A 15,667-nucleotide genomic window follows, 5' to 3' on the forward strand; every position below is an offset into this window, starting at 1 on the left:
GGACCTCATTTCTGTCCACTATGGTCTCAGATTGCACCTCTGCCTCTAAAATCTTCTCAAGGCCCACAAGTCGACATGCTGTTACCCCTGTTGACCTCTGCCGACCTCTGCCATCCTCCTCTCCCTGGTCCCCAAGGCCACCCCTCTTCTTGAATCATCCCGAGCTCATCCCTGGCTCAGGGATTCCTTACTTGTCCCTGCTGTCAGGAACATCCCCAAAGACAATACATTCCATCTGATTCTGCATCATGTGAATTACACATGATGCCAGTGTCGAAACAGAACCACATAACCTCCCATTGCAAGTAAGCCCCAAATAGTTAATATTGAAGGACCAAGTGTAGCAAGCCACTCTGTTAAAATTCTTCCTCTCTCGACAGTGAGCCTAAAACCTCCAGTCTTTCCTTCTCAAGCAAGCTTAAAGGTTATTGGCAAGAGGTGAAAGACACGATACGAATCACAGCTCTGAGTCAGCCCAGAGTAACCTCTTGCAGCCTCATTGGGAAGGGGAACACGATTTGTGCTCAGTTATATGGTCATTCATAGCAGCTCTTGAGACTGAATATCAGCGTTAAAGCAAAAGATCAACTCACCAGTCCCTTGGGCCTGGGCTGGGAGGTAAGGGCTGAACTTTGCGAAGGTGGGAGATGGAGGGACGAAGGCAGTAGTTTCGACAGTGTTTGGCTGTGCATAAGGACAGGCTGGTGTGGCTGGGGAGCCTTGGGGGGCTAGGCCTCCTCTCACACTCCGCTTTTCTCTCGGGCAACCCTAGGTCATCAGAAACCCATTAGACAAATATTCATTTCTCTCTTACCGGGAAGAAAGATTCCCTCTGGAAACAGCACATGCTGCTTAAACCAATAGGCACATTTTCCTCAATTTGTATGCAATTTTCCAAACTTGGGCTTTAAATTTCTGGGCAGGTGACAAAAATTCAAACTTTAGTCAGTCTCCTGAAACTTCTCCTAAGCCCATCTGTGCACCTCCTTGTAAAATCCAGTTTTAGCAAGAACGCTGCTAAGTCAGTTTCACCAGATCCCCAACCTTCCAAATCTGATCCAGCTCCTCACCCTCCACCCACCCGCAGGTGTTGCCTGACCACCCCGGCCTGTCTTCGGTGAAGAATCCGGTTAGGTCGGTTTAGCCAGAGTCCCCCTTAACCTTGCTGTTTCCTCTTAGTACTTTCCCATCCGCTGACCCCTCCGCTGCTCCTTGCCCGTGCTAATTTGGGAGTTGAGTCCAATCTGTCTTCCCCACTGTAAAAAGCCCCATCGTGGTGGTCTGCCACTGCGAAGAGTCTGCCTTACCATGTTTATAGGTGTCATTTTGTTTCTCTAACACAGGAAAGCAGCCCCAGCATGGTAGAACCAGCACATGAAGGAGAATCTAGAGATGCAAGATCTGCCCCAGCTCTGCCATTAACCTGGACGCCCTTGCCCTCATTTCCCCTTCTGAGCCCACTTTCTCACGAGCAACAGAATAAGTCAGTGTCATACCTGCCTTTTCATCCACCCAAATCCCTCTTTTTGTTGTCTAATACCTGTAATATTTATTATCGTTTATAGTTACTATTTAAAATGATATCTGTTATCAATAAAAGTGGATTTCTACTGAGTACTTAATATTTACTAGGATCGTACCATATGCCTTCCACATATTCTACCATTTCATTCTCACAACCTCCCTATGAAGTGGGACCCTGGTGATTGCAGACTTCTCAGATACAACAGCTGAGGTTCAGAGTAGTAACATAAATGTCCCAAGGTGAAACAGAGAGTAAGTGGTAGAGCTGGGCTTTGAGCCTGAACCTATTTTTTCCAAGAACTACACTGTCTGCATGTTTCCCATAGCCCCTGGTCAGGATCTGACTGGAGAAGAAAATACAGATTCAAACTCCATTGCCCTGAACCCCTTATTACTGCACCATGATGCCTTTCACCATGTCAAGCTAGCAAACACCAACATGTTTTCCTTGGAGGAGATGGTGCAGGAGTTCCCACAGAAGACCAACACAGGGTCTTTGCCCTTGAGACACTTACAACCCATGATAAAACCCATGACCCGATCAATGCCCCCTGGAGAAGCAGTGCAGATAACTCGCAAAGCAGGAGCTCCCTCTTCCTCAGATCCTTGTCACCGTGCAAAGAAAACATGAAACAATGGCTTCGGCATATCTCTGGTGATTCTCCAGACTCTGGAGAATCTTTTTCTTCACTAGAGAGAGGCAACTCCTTCAAAAATGGACCAAGTTAGAAGGCGGTGGGGGTGGGGGCTCTCCTTGAAACAAACAGTTGGGAGATTTTTAAGAAGACAATCAGTATTGGCCTGACTGGGGAGACGGGTGGAGGCACGTGGTAGGTGAAGGGTAGATGCCTAGAGATGGCAGAGCAAGGCTGAAAAAGTTAATGTTTTGTGCAGAGCTAATTCTCTCGGGGTGGGGAAGAAAGGAGGATGAGTTTAATTACCGAATGTCTACTATGATAAGGTCTTTTATGTACGCTAAGCATTAGGTCCTGACAATAGTGTGTAAGGTTGATGTTTTATAGATGAGGCTAGTAAGAATCCAAAGAGAGAGTCTCTCTTTTTTTTTCATTCTATCTCAATGCCTATGTAGAAACCATTCTAGCTCTTATTCAGATTTTCATGAAGTAGATGGCACTTACTCCATGGAATATCTGTAAAAAATATTTAAGCTACAAAACTTAATGTAGTGCCTAGCATATAGTAGGTGTTCAATGAAACAGGATGGATTAACAACTCAGTGTGGTTTCTCAAACTGAAGTAAATATAATTTGATCCAATAGTTCTCAACTGGGGATGATTTTGCCCCCAGAAGGACATTTGGAAATGTCTGAGATACTTTCAGTTGTCACAAAAGAGGGTAAGAGTACTACTAGCATCCAGTGGGTAGAAGCCCGGATGCTGCTGAGCGTCCCACAGCGCACAGGAAGCCCGGATGCTGCTGAGCGTCCCACAGCGCACAGGAAGCCCGGATGCTGCTGAGCGTCCCACAGCGCACAGGAAGCCCGGATGCTGCTGAGCGTCCCACAGCGCACAGGAAGCCCGGATGCTGCTGAGCGTCCCACAGCGCACAGGAAGCCCGGATGCTGCTGAGCTTTCCTACAGTGCACAGGACAGCCAGCCCCACAACAAAAATTATCTGGCCTATAATGTCAATAGTGCCAAGTTGAGAAATTCTGATCTAATCCAATGTGTTTTACAGATGTGGAAACCATGACCCAGAGAGATAGATGACCTGCCCAGGACCATACAACTGATTGATGGCAAAGCTGTGATGAGAAACATCCTTAAGCCCTCTACATTGTTCTTGCCAGACCTCAAGCTGCTGGCCAACCAGAGGGCTGCCCATTACAAGAGGGAGGAGTTCAGTAGAAAAGATTGTGTCAGCCAAAGAGCCCAGGCAAACCAAATACAATTAAGTGGACCAAGCCTGTTGCTCCCCAGTCTGGATCACACCCTGAATAAGCAGCCAGGGCAGGTTCCAGAAACTAGGGACGAAGGCTGGGAGCACAGAGTGCTCACTAGAGGCCTTAGCTGCCCACCAGCTTTACTCCTGCTCTTTCCTTTTCTTAGGGTGTAAGCAAAAACATAATTATCAGGTCAAAGAAAGAACTTTCTTCTAGTAATTAAATAGGCAAGTGAAAAATATGAATGAATCAGTGGTCATAATAGGTCAAGGTAGAAACTGCCAGAAACTGATTCTCTCCAAATGATAAGAGTCATTTGCATTATTGTTACCACCACCAACAATTTTTTTGGCATCTTACATGCCAAGAGATGGGCAAAAGGAGAAGAGTGTGTTCACCAATAACGTGCACAAGGCACACCCTTGACCTCAAGAAGGACTCAGTCCAAACATGAGAGTCTCCTTTTGTATTGGCCATCGCAGAGCAAAACCAACATTTCAGAGTGGTAAAGGAAAACCCTCCTTACAGCTAAATTATCTAAGCCTAGCATGAATCACTTATTTTCAATAACCTTTTAATTAATTAATTAATTAATTTGAGAGATCTATTTATTTATTTATTTGGGAGAGAAAGAGCACAAGCGTGAGAGGCAGAGGAAGATGGAGAGAGACTCTCAAGCTGACTCCGCGCTCAGCGCAGAGCCCAACATGGGGCTCAATCTCACGACCCTGAGATCATGACCTGAGCCAAAATGAAGAATTGGTGCCCAACTGACTGTGCTGCCACCCAGGTGTCCCTTAGATAACCTTTAATATAGAAACATTCAACTATAGCCCAAGAACTTGGACTTTACCACATATATTATCAGGATTTGGCTTGCCTGATGGGCATTTTCTTCTACCCATCAAACTTTGTGGGGACTTCCAATACCCTGGACCATATCTAAAATGGCGGGATAACCAGAGGCAGTATGAGACTTCATTTAACTAGACAAGATACTTTGACCCCAAGATTTCCTAACTTCAGCAGGTAGATAGAAGGCCCATAAAAGGCTGCTCCAGGCCAGGGTACTGGCATCTTTTCCAGCAGTTTCTAAGCTGCCTCTCAGTGGAAGCTGGGGATCTGGGTTAACACAACTCTGAAGATCAACTTTTATCTTGCAATTTCCATGAAAAATTAAACATCCTGATAACACTGAATACGAATCGCTTTTATTTCCATTGCAACTGCTTTCTGAGACGGATAATTCCCCTTTAGATTTTCATGAGTTTGGCCCAGAAATTGGATACTGAAGGCATTAAACATACAGCAGCCTGGGACGCCAAGAAAACAGGAGTGTCTATTTAAGGATCTGGCCTCCACAGCCAGCTAAGGGCCTTTGGGAAGTGAGTAGATTTTGAATGCATCAGCTTGGCCAGTCTGCTACAGACTGAGCAATCAGACGCTAAGAAAGACACCCCAGGGGCTCCCTCCCACTTGGGTTTGGACATAGGTGTTAACCTTGTTGACAAGCAGTTTGTTTGGCAATGCTTCCCAGACTTTGAACTATCGTGGTTTGGTAAACAATGGATGCTAACTATTTTATTCCGCCCAGTCATAGTATTAAAATTAAATGCAACATAAACTGACAAACATCATCTTCTCATAAAAGAAAGAATGTTTCAACATCCCAACAAGCAGGAGGGTTAGACTCTCAGAAGGAAGGGAAGTTCCTCCCGCGGAAATACACACGGCTGTCCTAAAGACTGGCTACTTTGTCCTTAGTTCTTAAATCATGGTGGTTTGGAAAAACATCACAGACCAGCCCTGGTCTGCAGTCTGGAATGTGGCTACGGTGAGTAGCCACTGGAGTTGCTGGGAGAAGAGTTAGATTTGAGACCCAGATTGAACAGAGAAGGTATTCCAGGGCAAGGACAGGGAGGGGTGGGCTGGAGGGAATAGAAGCTGCCCTGAGAAGCTCTGCTCTAGGGTGGTGGTCCCCACGTGGTAATGCTACCCTAAATTGCTTGTTTAATTACCCATCTCTTCCACTGGGCTTTGAGTTCCTTGAGAACAGGGGCTGTGCCTTGTTGCCCTGAGTCACGGAGCTAATTAGTAGTGGGGCAGGGGTGATGGTATAGGGAGAGGGCCTTCCAAGGAGAAATGGCAAAGCACCAGGAACACAGAGTGCTGCTTCACAAACTTCTACAGTGTGACAATGAGAGGGCATATTTTCTATTGTCTAATCATGCATACTGTTTCTGGCTGGTGCAATGGATGGGGCGCCCTACCTCCATCCTACCCAAGAGGCTCACCCTGGGCATCATCCCACAAGATAATTAAAATGAGCCCCAAAGGGAGTGCGATGGGGGGTTAGGACTGCCACTGCCCCAGGGAGGTGCCAGAGGACGGATGAGTGAAGGTTCAGCACCTCTCCCACGTCCCTGAACTGTGTGGGCCAAAGCAGGGCTGGGTGTGGAGCAGCCAACCTCCCGCCTGTCGGCTGCTTGATCCTTGCTGTTTTCCCATTGCCAAGTCGTAGAAGAGCTTTCAGTCCCAAGGCTTTCCATTTTTCCCAGGCCCTTGTTCCTCATAGTCATTTTTAATTTGGAATTGACACAAAGCAAACATCATCCACACTGTAACCAAGCAGCCCCATGGTTAAGTTCCACAGCAACCACTCCTCTCAGCAGAAAAAGTCCAGCTCACAGGGGAAATGGATGTTGCTTTTTTTAAAAACTTATTTTGGGTAGTTTTTTGTTTTTTTTTTTTTTTTTAAGCCAGCTCAATTTCTGGCAAGAGGTTGAAGCTCAATGCACAGAGCCAGCCTCAGCTAAACTCCCTGCCAGACCCATAGGGCAGGTTGGAGGCCAAATGCCAAGTTCATTAAGCAAGTGCATTGAGGCAAGGGGAGGATGGGGTGGGGACGGGCTCCAGGCCCCCTGCTGCTTGAGAGCTCAGGAGTGATGGAGTTTTTTCGTCAGCACTGGCTCAGCATGACAACTCAGAGCCCCGGTATACGCCTGAAATGCTGCTCAGGACTAGAGCACCCAGGTTCACCCTGGTAAGATCAGCAAGGCTGCAGGTTCTGGGAACTGAGTGGTGAGGGTGTGCTTTCCATTGCGCATATCCTGCCACTTTCCTTTTATGACCCATTGGGGAGGATTTGCCTCAGGGTACAACTTGCTATTCAAAGTCTCTTTGGAAATGCTCTTGGTGTAATGTATTATTTATCATATAGCATTTTTGTTCTCAGTATCCTTCTAATCCTCTTTGACCACCCCGCCAACCAAAGAAAGGTTTTCAAATCCTGAGTTCAGGGGAAGACAGTTGTATGCTTTGAAGTATCAGTCCTGTAGCCTGCCTTCCGGCCATTATTGCTCCCTCAGGCATCACTGGCTAAAACACCGATGTCCCTGGGAGGTCCTACTAAGCATTATGGCCAGCAAGCAGTAGGTAGGGATTGGCTAACAGACAGCTGAAGGCAAGGGTGCGGCCCCAGGTTAGGAAGAGGAGATAGGGAGTTGATATGTCCCTGGAGGTCAAGGGGACAGGGTACCCCATGGGGAAGGGGACAGGGTACCCCATGGGGAAGGTGGGAGAGAATCAGGAGCCTGAAACTGATCGTTTCCTTTCATCACGCTTTGTCTGGAAAAAATGCTAACCAGCTCTTCACAAGGGCTGTCACTAAATCCCTGGCCAGAGAGCTTACAAAAGACACTGTGTGCAGTGCGAAAGGAACATGGTGCTCCTGGGGGGAGGCTGAGTGGGTTGCGGAAAGGGGCAGCCAAGGAAGATGATGGGCCCCTCCCCAAATCCTCAACTTGCTGCTCCCCTCCCAGCCTGCCTGTGCTTGGAATTTTACCACCAGAGACGATCGCCCCCGGTGGGTTAATCATCCACACTGGACATGTAGGAACCTGGAGGACAAGTACACAGAGAACCTGTTTTCTGTCCCTGGGAAGGGGCTTAGGGACTTCCATCTAAAATGAGTGACCCCCGGGGAGCAAGGATGTTGGGCTCCAGCTGGGGAGTGGAAGGAGGTGCTAGAGAAAGGGGCTTCCAGGAGACAGAATCAGCCAAGTCTTCCTCCTGGCCTCCTTGAGTTTGGACTCAGGCTCTCTCCATCCATGCAGACAGCTGGGTAGAAGAGCACTGGACAGGGAGTCAGGGGTTTCTCCTTTAATCTGACTCTATCTTGCTATGGATCAAGGGAATTTTAAGTACCAGAAACGGGCAACTCAGCCTGAGGAATCATTCAGTCCACCCCCCACACTTTATACTCACAGCCTTTGAGTCCCAGAGAGTTGCAGGTGGCTGGCCCGGGCCCCATGTACGGAGCACCTACCGCATTCTGGGCCAGGTGGCATGTTAGGTGCTCATAAGCTATTGGTTCGTCAAAGAAGTCTTTCTTGACTAGCTCTCCACCCCCAGCTAAATGAGGTCCTTTGTTCTTTTTCTCACCACAAATGGGAATGACCTAATTATTTGTGTGATTTTTTTTTTTAATACCTATTGCCCCCAATTCAACTGTACATTCCACAAGGGAAGGGAGCTTCCTCTGCCTGATTCTCCACTGTTTCCCAGTGCCTCACACATGGCAGGCACACACCCACATTTAGTGAATGCAGAATCTGTATTCTCAAAGTAATCCCACAAGAGACGTGTTATACCCATTTTCTAGATGAGGAAACTGGAGCGTAGACAATTTAAATAACAAGTGGAAAAAGCAAAATTCAGCAGCGGATCTGAATGAGCCTCCCAATGCTTTACTACTCTTCTAAGAAAGGTTTTCAGACTTTGTACAGATTCCCTTAGGTTGGGGGCCTTGGGTTTAGGCTTTTTTGGCTGTGATGTTCTAGGACCAGATGCCCCCAAACCAGTCCCTGGTCTTGTCAAGCCCCGTGCTGGATCGTGGTCCAGGCAGGGAAGACAACGCTGAGGACCACCCCGCGGTGAGGAGATCCCCACTCAGCAACTGGGAAGGCAGACGGTGGAACAGAAATAGCTGCCTGACAGGAATTTCAGAGGGGACCCATCCCCCAAGGGCAGGGAGCCCAAAGCTAAGTGTTTGTGAAAGCCCCTGGTATGTGGGAAGGGCACCGGCTTTGAGGCTAGATACATCAGAAATTGAGGCTCAGCTCTCACACTTACCAGCTTGGGCAAGTTAGTTCCCTGAGCCTTAGTTTGTTCCTCCAAGATACAGGATGATGCCAACCCCCTCCCTCACAAGGAGGATAAACGAGATCTGGCAGGGAAAGCCCTCAGCGTGACACCTGATCGACTCCTCGACTCCGAGTATCCAGCCAAAGATAATTTCCTGAAGGGCTCCCTTCCAGGCTGGACCAAATTCCTGATCTGGAGCCCCTCTCAGTCGTGAGGTTGGAGCCCATAAGTGGTTAAACCTGGCTACCAAGGTGGGCAAGAGGCTGACGGGGAAAGCGGATCCTGACAGAGAGGACAGAGCTTGCAACGAAGCCCTGCTCTGGTCAGGGTCTGTGCCCACTTACCCCCATGTCCTCAAAGCCTTGCTCACAACATGCCCTGTGGTTCCTGTGCGGTCCGCTCAGCTGAGTGATGGGAGAGTTGCCTGGTGTCCTGCTCATTACCCTGATACCAGTCATTTGTTTTTCATGGACTCCCTCAGCACCAGATTGACACGCGGCATAGGAGTGAAAGCATGTCCTCTGAAGTCCACCATTTACGAAGTGAACTTGTTTCTTAATACAGTTCCCTCATCTGTTAAATGGGCTGATACTCACCTCACAGGTGTGTTGTGAGGACTGAGTTAACAAGTGTAAAGCGCGTGGAACAGCGCCGGGCAGGGAGAAGGTGCTCTGTCAGCGTTACCTGCTATTACCAGTGAGAGTTTACTGGGTGTCAGACGCTGCTAGGCTTTGGGGGCCTGACTGCAAGCAAGACCCCTGGATTCACAGAGCTGCCGGTGTCAGGGAGGCAATGCATACGGACACAGCAATCATAAGACAGTATGATTAGGGGGTCCGATGAGCTAAAGTGTAGGGGACCCTACCCTACTACTGGAGGAAGAGGCTTTACTCAAAGACCCAACTAATATGTTGACTTGGCCAGAGCAGGGCGCAGGGGAGGGTGGAGAGTGCTGCAAGCTGAAAGGAGAGCGTGCAATAAGGTAACCGTGGTGGGTGGGAAGAACTGAGTATGCGTGTGGCGGGACAGGGATGGATGGAGGGATGGTGAGAGAGGAGGACCCAGGCCATCCAGACAATGGTAAAGGGAGGAAGGGTTCCCGGAGGAGCAGGAAAGAAATCAGGTCCAAGAGGTACAAGCCCCTGCTCTGGGCTTGTCCTCCCTCTTGCCATTTCCCTTAAAATTAGGAGGAGATAAGCTCCTCGGACCATTACTCTGAATAGTCTCAGGAAACCCCATGGGGGCCTCGGCAGAGACAATTCCCTGGGGGGGGGGGCGCTGCAGAGTCGTCAGCAGGAAGAAGGGTCCTCCACCCTGTGGAAAAGCTTTGTGGGGCAAAGTGTTGCCAACATCCCGCTGATGCCAGCAAAGCACAAACAACCCGGGTACAGGCAGTTCGGAATTAAGGCAGCCTGGATGGAAGCACTTGGCAGTGAAAACAACCGCCATGACCAGAGAGAGGAAACACAGTCAGCCAACATGCGGACAGAAGAACCAGTTTTAATACCAGTTTACTCTAAAAGCCTTCTTTTCTACTTAATGCCAAGATAAAATGTTTTTCTTGTTTTGCACCCTGCTCCCCACCCCGCCCCCCTTGGCCACCTCCAGCCAAACCTCACAGTTAGAGAGGACAGTTTGGTCCTCATCCCCAGGCGGTTAACCCCCAACCGTGGCACCACACGGAGCCCCGCTTGCATCAGCGGTGAAGGAGGAAGTCCTCTGACTTGTCCTCCGTCCGCCCAGCCCGAGCTGAGCCGGGGAGCATGGCGGGGATGGGAACAGACCGGGCACGGCGCACGGGCATCTCCGACAAAGTGGGAAAGAAATTCTCATAAACGCGGTGCTCGGCCCCACTCTGCTCTTCTCTGTGGTCAACATCACGAGGACTGGTGCCACCAAGCCCACCCTTTGAAGGCCATGTCCCATTTGCATATCAGATCGGATACATTTCAAGCTAAAGCAACTGGATTGTTCACACAGCGTCCAATATCCTGTCAGGACTTTGGGGTTCTGAGCCAGTGCGGAGGATGACAGACACGCCAAGGGAGTGGACAGACCTCGGGAGGGCTTCATAAGAGCAAAAGTGCTCAGATGCCAATGATACATGGCAATCACGCTCACACCTCACTCCAGGTGCAAATAACTCACACCCTGGCCTTGCCTTTCTGTAGAATTCCAAGATTCGGAGTCTTTTTTTTTCTTGCACTTCCTTTTTCCACTTTCTCTGCCTCTCCTGCTCTCCACTCTGAGCCCCAGAGTTTCCACCGTACCCCCATTTCAAATGTCATGACATCCTAGGAAATTAGACGCCCCCCCAAAAAATTACCTTTAATACCTGTATCCTTGACTCTATGGTGTTTGAAGAATGATGTTCAACCAGTTGATTTGCAAAGCTGATGGAGACTCTTCAGAAGACAGACCCTGCCCGTGTGTGGTGGCGGACAAAAGCTCCTTTGGCTGTCTGTACGGCTGGAGGCCGAAGGACTTTGGGTGCTCGGGAGTAACCTCAGAAAAAGTCCCCAGGCAGCAGCAAACTCTCCCAGCACAGTTTTGAAACACTAGAGGAGGAGGAAGCCTCTTTAATCAAATAATAACCAGCCCGAGATAAGGCCTGCTAGTCCGAGCTGGGCCAGCCAATCACCTGCTTCCTTCCCACCGCAAGGGCAAACAGACCCAGGCTTTTGGAGTGAGTTTCAGGGCTCGTTATAATTTAATGATGCTGTAAGTGCTGCCTTCTTGGCTTTGCCTGGTGGGGATTTTCTGACGAGGGAATGAAGCTCCCGGCTCAGGAGCCTCGTTCTCAGTGGAGGAGCCTGACCCAGGGGCCGCAGCTGAGGATCCTGAGCAATCACGTGGGGCACTCAGCTCCCAGCCTGGATGCTTCCATGTTGCCAAGGCCAAGATAGTTCTCACTGCTGCTAAGAAACCAAGCCTGAGTGGGGCTGAGCAGGGCTGGGTAATGGCAGGGGAGCGGGGGGGACTGGTAAGTATATTTGGCACCAGATGAGTAACTTATTGACTATGTCCCTGAAGAGGTCATGGAGATGCTAGGGACTTGCTGTCATGCGTTGGAGATGCTTCACATGCATTTCCTTGGGTCCTTCATTGGCAGTGACTTAGAGTTTCTCCATATTCTTCATCCTTCCCCACCACTTTCCCCCCTCATGTCTCAGTCTGTGCTCTGTTGGGCCACAGAGGCATCAGGAGGAGGGTGGGTGTTGGCAGCTAAACAGACCTGAGAATGGATAATGGCTCCACAGCCTTGTAGCCCTCTGACTTCGAATATGTCACTCAGCCCCTTCTTGGCTAAGCTGCTGCTAAGGATTTAACGGGAGAACTCTTGCCAGGTCCCTGTAAGGTTCTATGTGCCCTGAGGAAAATAAACAAAGCCTTAAATCCTATTGATAGGATTTAATTGATATCCTAACTGATAGGAAGTTGAATTGAAATTGAAGTTGAGTTGAATTGAAATCCTAATTGACAGGAAGTTCCTCCCTAAAGGAACTTCAGTACATCCTTGTTATGCAAATAACACTTAGTCACTAGCAGAATCAATTTTAAAACATTTCAAGTGACCTCAGAAAGAAACCCCTTCCCATTAGCAGTCATTTCCCCTTACCCCTACCCCAATCTCCTCTGTCAACCGTTCATTCAATAGAGATCAATTTTGTATCGACTGTATCAGAGACTGAGGTAATCCGGGGCGGGGCGGGGCGGATGGGGGGACTCATCTTGGTGCTCCTTCCCAACCTGGTCCTACAGCACAGGAGGCAGGAGTTTATTAGAGAGCCCTTTGTGCAGTCAAGCCAAAGGAAGGGGCCCGTGAAGGCAGCTTGTCACAGAGAGTTTGGGCCTGTCCAAAGGGGGGCAGGGGAAAACCAGCAATGATGGACAGGAAGTGGACTCAAGTCAGTGGGCTCCCTGCAGGGCTCCAACTAGGGGGAAAAAGTGGATAAGCAAGGTTGTATCTCCACTTTAAAATATATATAGGGGCGCCTGGGTGGCTCAGATGTTTGAGCATCTGCCTTCGGCTCAGGTCATAATCTCAGGGTCCTGGGATTGAGCCCCGCATCGGGCTCCCTGCTTGGCAGGGAGCCTGCTTCTCCCTCTCCCTCTACTGTTCCCCCTGCTTGTGCTCTCTCTCTCTCTCTCTCTCTCTCTCTGTCAAATAAATAAATAAATAAAATCTTTAAAAAAGGGGCGCCTGGGTGGCTCAGTCGGTTAAGCGTCTGCCTACGGCCCCGCATCGGGCTCCCCGCTCAGTGGGAAGCCTGCTTCTCCCTCTCACTTTGCCCCTCCCCCCGCTTGTGCTTTCTCTTGCTCGTGCTCTCTCAAATAAATAAAATTTTGAAAAAATCTTTAAAATATATATATATAAAACAGCCTCCTTAAGATATAATTTTTTTTAAAGATTTTATTTATTTTTCAACAGAGAGAGAGAGACAGCGAGAGAGGGAACACAAGCAGGGGGAGTGGGAGAGGGAGAAGCAGGCTTCCCGCTGAGCAGGGGGGAGCCCGATGCGGGGCTCGATCCCAGGACCCTGGGATCATGACCTGAGCCGAAGGCAGACGCTTAACCGACTGAGCCACCCAGGTGCCCAAGATATAATTTATATACCATACAATTCACCCATTTAAATTATATAATTCAACAATATCTAGCATATTCACACAGTTGTATGGCCAGCCGTAGAATCCATTTTAGAACATTTTATCACCCCAGAAAGAAACCCCTTCCCATTAGCAGTCATTCCGCATCCCACCCCCCATCCCCACCCTCTATCAGCTCTAGGCAACCACCGGTCTACTTGTGTCTCCCATGGATTTGCCTATTCCGAACATTTCATGTAAATGGAATCATATACTATGCGGCCTTTGTGACTGGCTTCTTTCACTTAGCATCATGTTTTCAAGGTTCACTTCCTTCCTTTTTATTGCTGAAGTACTATTCCATTGTGAAAATATACCATGATTTGTTTATCCATTCATTGCTTGATGGACGTTTGGATGGTTTCCACATTTTTGCTGTTATGAATAATGCTGCTATGGACATTCATGTACAAGTCTCCACTCCCCTTTGTCCACAAATTCACAACCCCATAGCAGAAAAGCAAGAAGGCAACAAAGCAGGGAAGAGAGCTAGCCTTCGAAGGGATTCTCCCCAGCCAGAAGTTAGAATTTCATAGCAGTAGTTGAGTCTGATATTTGCACAGATTTTTACTGTGCAGAAGCACCATCACACATTCCCTCTCATGTAATTGTCCCCACAATCCTAGGCATGAGGGAGATATTATTTTTATTGTCATTTTAAAGATGACATCATAAAAAATTAGAAAGTCTCAGTAACTTGCCCAAAGTCACCCACCCGAAAATTGAAGCCAGAATTAAGTCCTATTTTTTCTCAACTCCAGCTCTTCACACACAAAACAGACCTTTAATGTTCTCTTACATACTCGGGCTTGGCTTCCAGGATGTGTATGTAGTTCCAGGACAAAAAAGAAGAAAATAAAAAAAGAATTTCATTATTATTAATGAGGAAAATGGCAGTTAGACCAACAAAAGAGGTGTTATCATCCGCATTTTAAAAATGTGCACTTGGGGCCCCTGGGTGGCTCAGTCGTTAAGCATCTGCCTTCGGCTCAGGTCATGATCCCAGGGTCCTGGGATCGAGCCCCGCATCGGGCTCCCTGCTCCGCAGGAAGCCTTCTCCTCCCTCTCCCACTCCCCCTGCTTGTGTTCCGGCTCCTGCTATCTCTCTCTCTGTCGAATAAATAAATAAAATCTTTTAAAAAATAAAATAAAATAAAATAAAAATGTGCACATTCAGCCCAGAGAGATTACATATCTTTTCCGAAGACACAGACCTAGTAAACCACACACTGATGATTGAAAGGCAGATATGTGAATCCCAGACACGGGCTAGGTCAGCTCACTTTCCTGCTAACATTTAAGTGAGAGCAGTTGAGGTCCCAGTTGTTCGGGCGGGAGGAAGAGTAACCTGGGAGGAGGCACTGTGGGTAAGGGAAGACCAAGGTGAGGAAGATGCCGTGCATCGCAGGGCAGTGAGGAACATAAAAGTCCCAAGATGCCGAGGACAGATGGCTCTGAAGAGAAGAGCTGGAGATAACAGAGAGGATGCGGCCAGAGTCCTGTTGAAAGGCTGGCCACGTTCCCAGCTTGTCTTGAGGCCAGCAATGTTTCATGCAAACCCTAAGGTTTGATAAACAATACAAACAGGTGTTCTGGCTGGAATGATGTGGGATAAACATCAACCAGGGATAGCAAGTATGGGGACAGAGCTACAGAGCCCACCCAGCTTCTGGTAACCTGTCCAGCCCCAACCAAAGAGCACAGACCTGGTGAGTACCACCCATGAGGAATCCTCCTGGAAGCAGGAGGGCAAAGTTCCCCAGGGGGAGAAGGAGGCCTGGCAGGCCAGGAGAGCACAGGTGATGGGCATGGCCACAGCTCACCTCCGAAGGGGAGATTCCATACAAAGTGCTCCTCACCTGGGAGTAGGGATCGTGGGATGGACAGAAGGGGTGTGAAAGTACCGGAAGTCTGGAACTAGCCAGGTGTCTCAGGGCTCCTGGATCTTGACCCATTGCACCAAGATCATGCACACAGCATTTGGTTTCCTTGGGCCCATTCCTTGCAAAATATAGTACATCCCAGGAAAACCACTGCCAGAAAAAGTTGGTTAGAAAACTCTCTAAGAGTACGAAACAGTCCCAAGCTAGGACCAGGTCTAGCTGGTACTCATATCTCTGAGCTATCTATAAGACCCACTTATGGAAAATTAAAGGGTAACTTTAGATCTGCTCCCACTTAAGAGTACCAGAGAATATTGGGCATCAGGATGAAAAACAAGGCAAGCACCTATCAGTAGGTTCTACTTGGTGAGAAAAAACAATACCTATTGGCACCTACCATGGGCCAGGTCCTGGAAAACCCTATAGGGTAGGACTATGTACACCCATTTCAGAGAATGAAATAGTAGAGCTCAGAGAGGTTAACTAAAATGCCTGAGGTCATACAATTAATACGTGGTGTAGCTGGGACTTAAGCCTAAGGCCATCTGACTCCCAAACCCA

The 15,667-nt window shown here is 48.6% G+C and overlaps 1 protein-coding gene across 2 annotated transcripts in view; it reads right to left on the reverse strand.

Moving 5' to 3' along the window:
- The window catches only part of GPAM (glycerol-3-phosphate acyltransferase, mitochondrial), a 59,487-nt gene extending 48,143 nt beyond the window's left edge, over positions 1 to 11,344 (reverse strand). The window contains exon 1 of one of the 2 annotated variants that reach the window (XM_027594295.2): positions 10,909 to 11,344. The gene's annotated coding sequence lies outside the window, so the exon portion shown is untranslated. Of the gene's footprint in view, positions 1 to 10,899 lie in introns of both variants that reach the window. The other variant, XM_027594290.2, reaches the window with a different exon arrangement.
- Positions 11,345 to 15,667: the final 4,323 nt, after the last annotated feature.

The sequence above is a fragment of the Zalophus californianus genome, chromosome 15 (genome assembly GCF_009762305.2).
Source record: "Zalophus californianus isolate mZalCal1 chromosome 15, mZalCal1.pri.v2, whole genome shotgun sequence".
NCBI lineage: Eukaryota > Metazoa > Chordata > Mammalia > Carnivora > Otariidae > Zalophus > Zalophus californianus.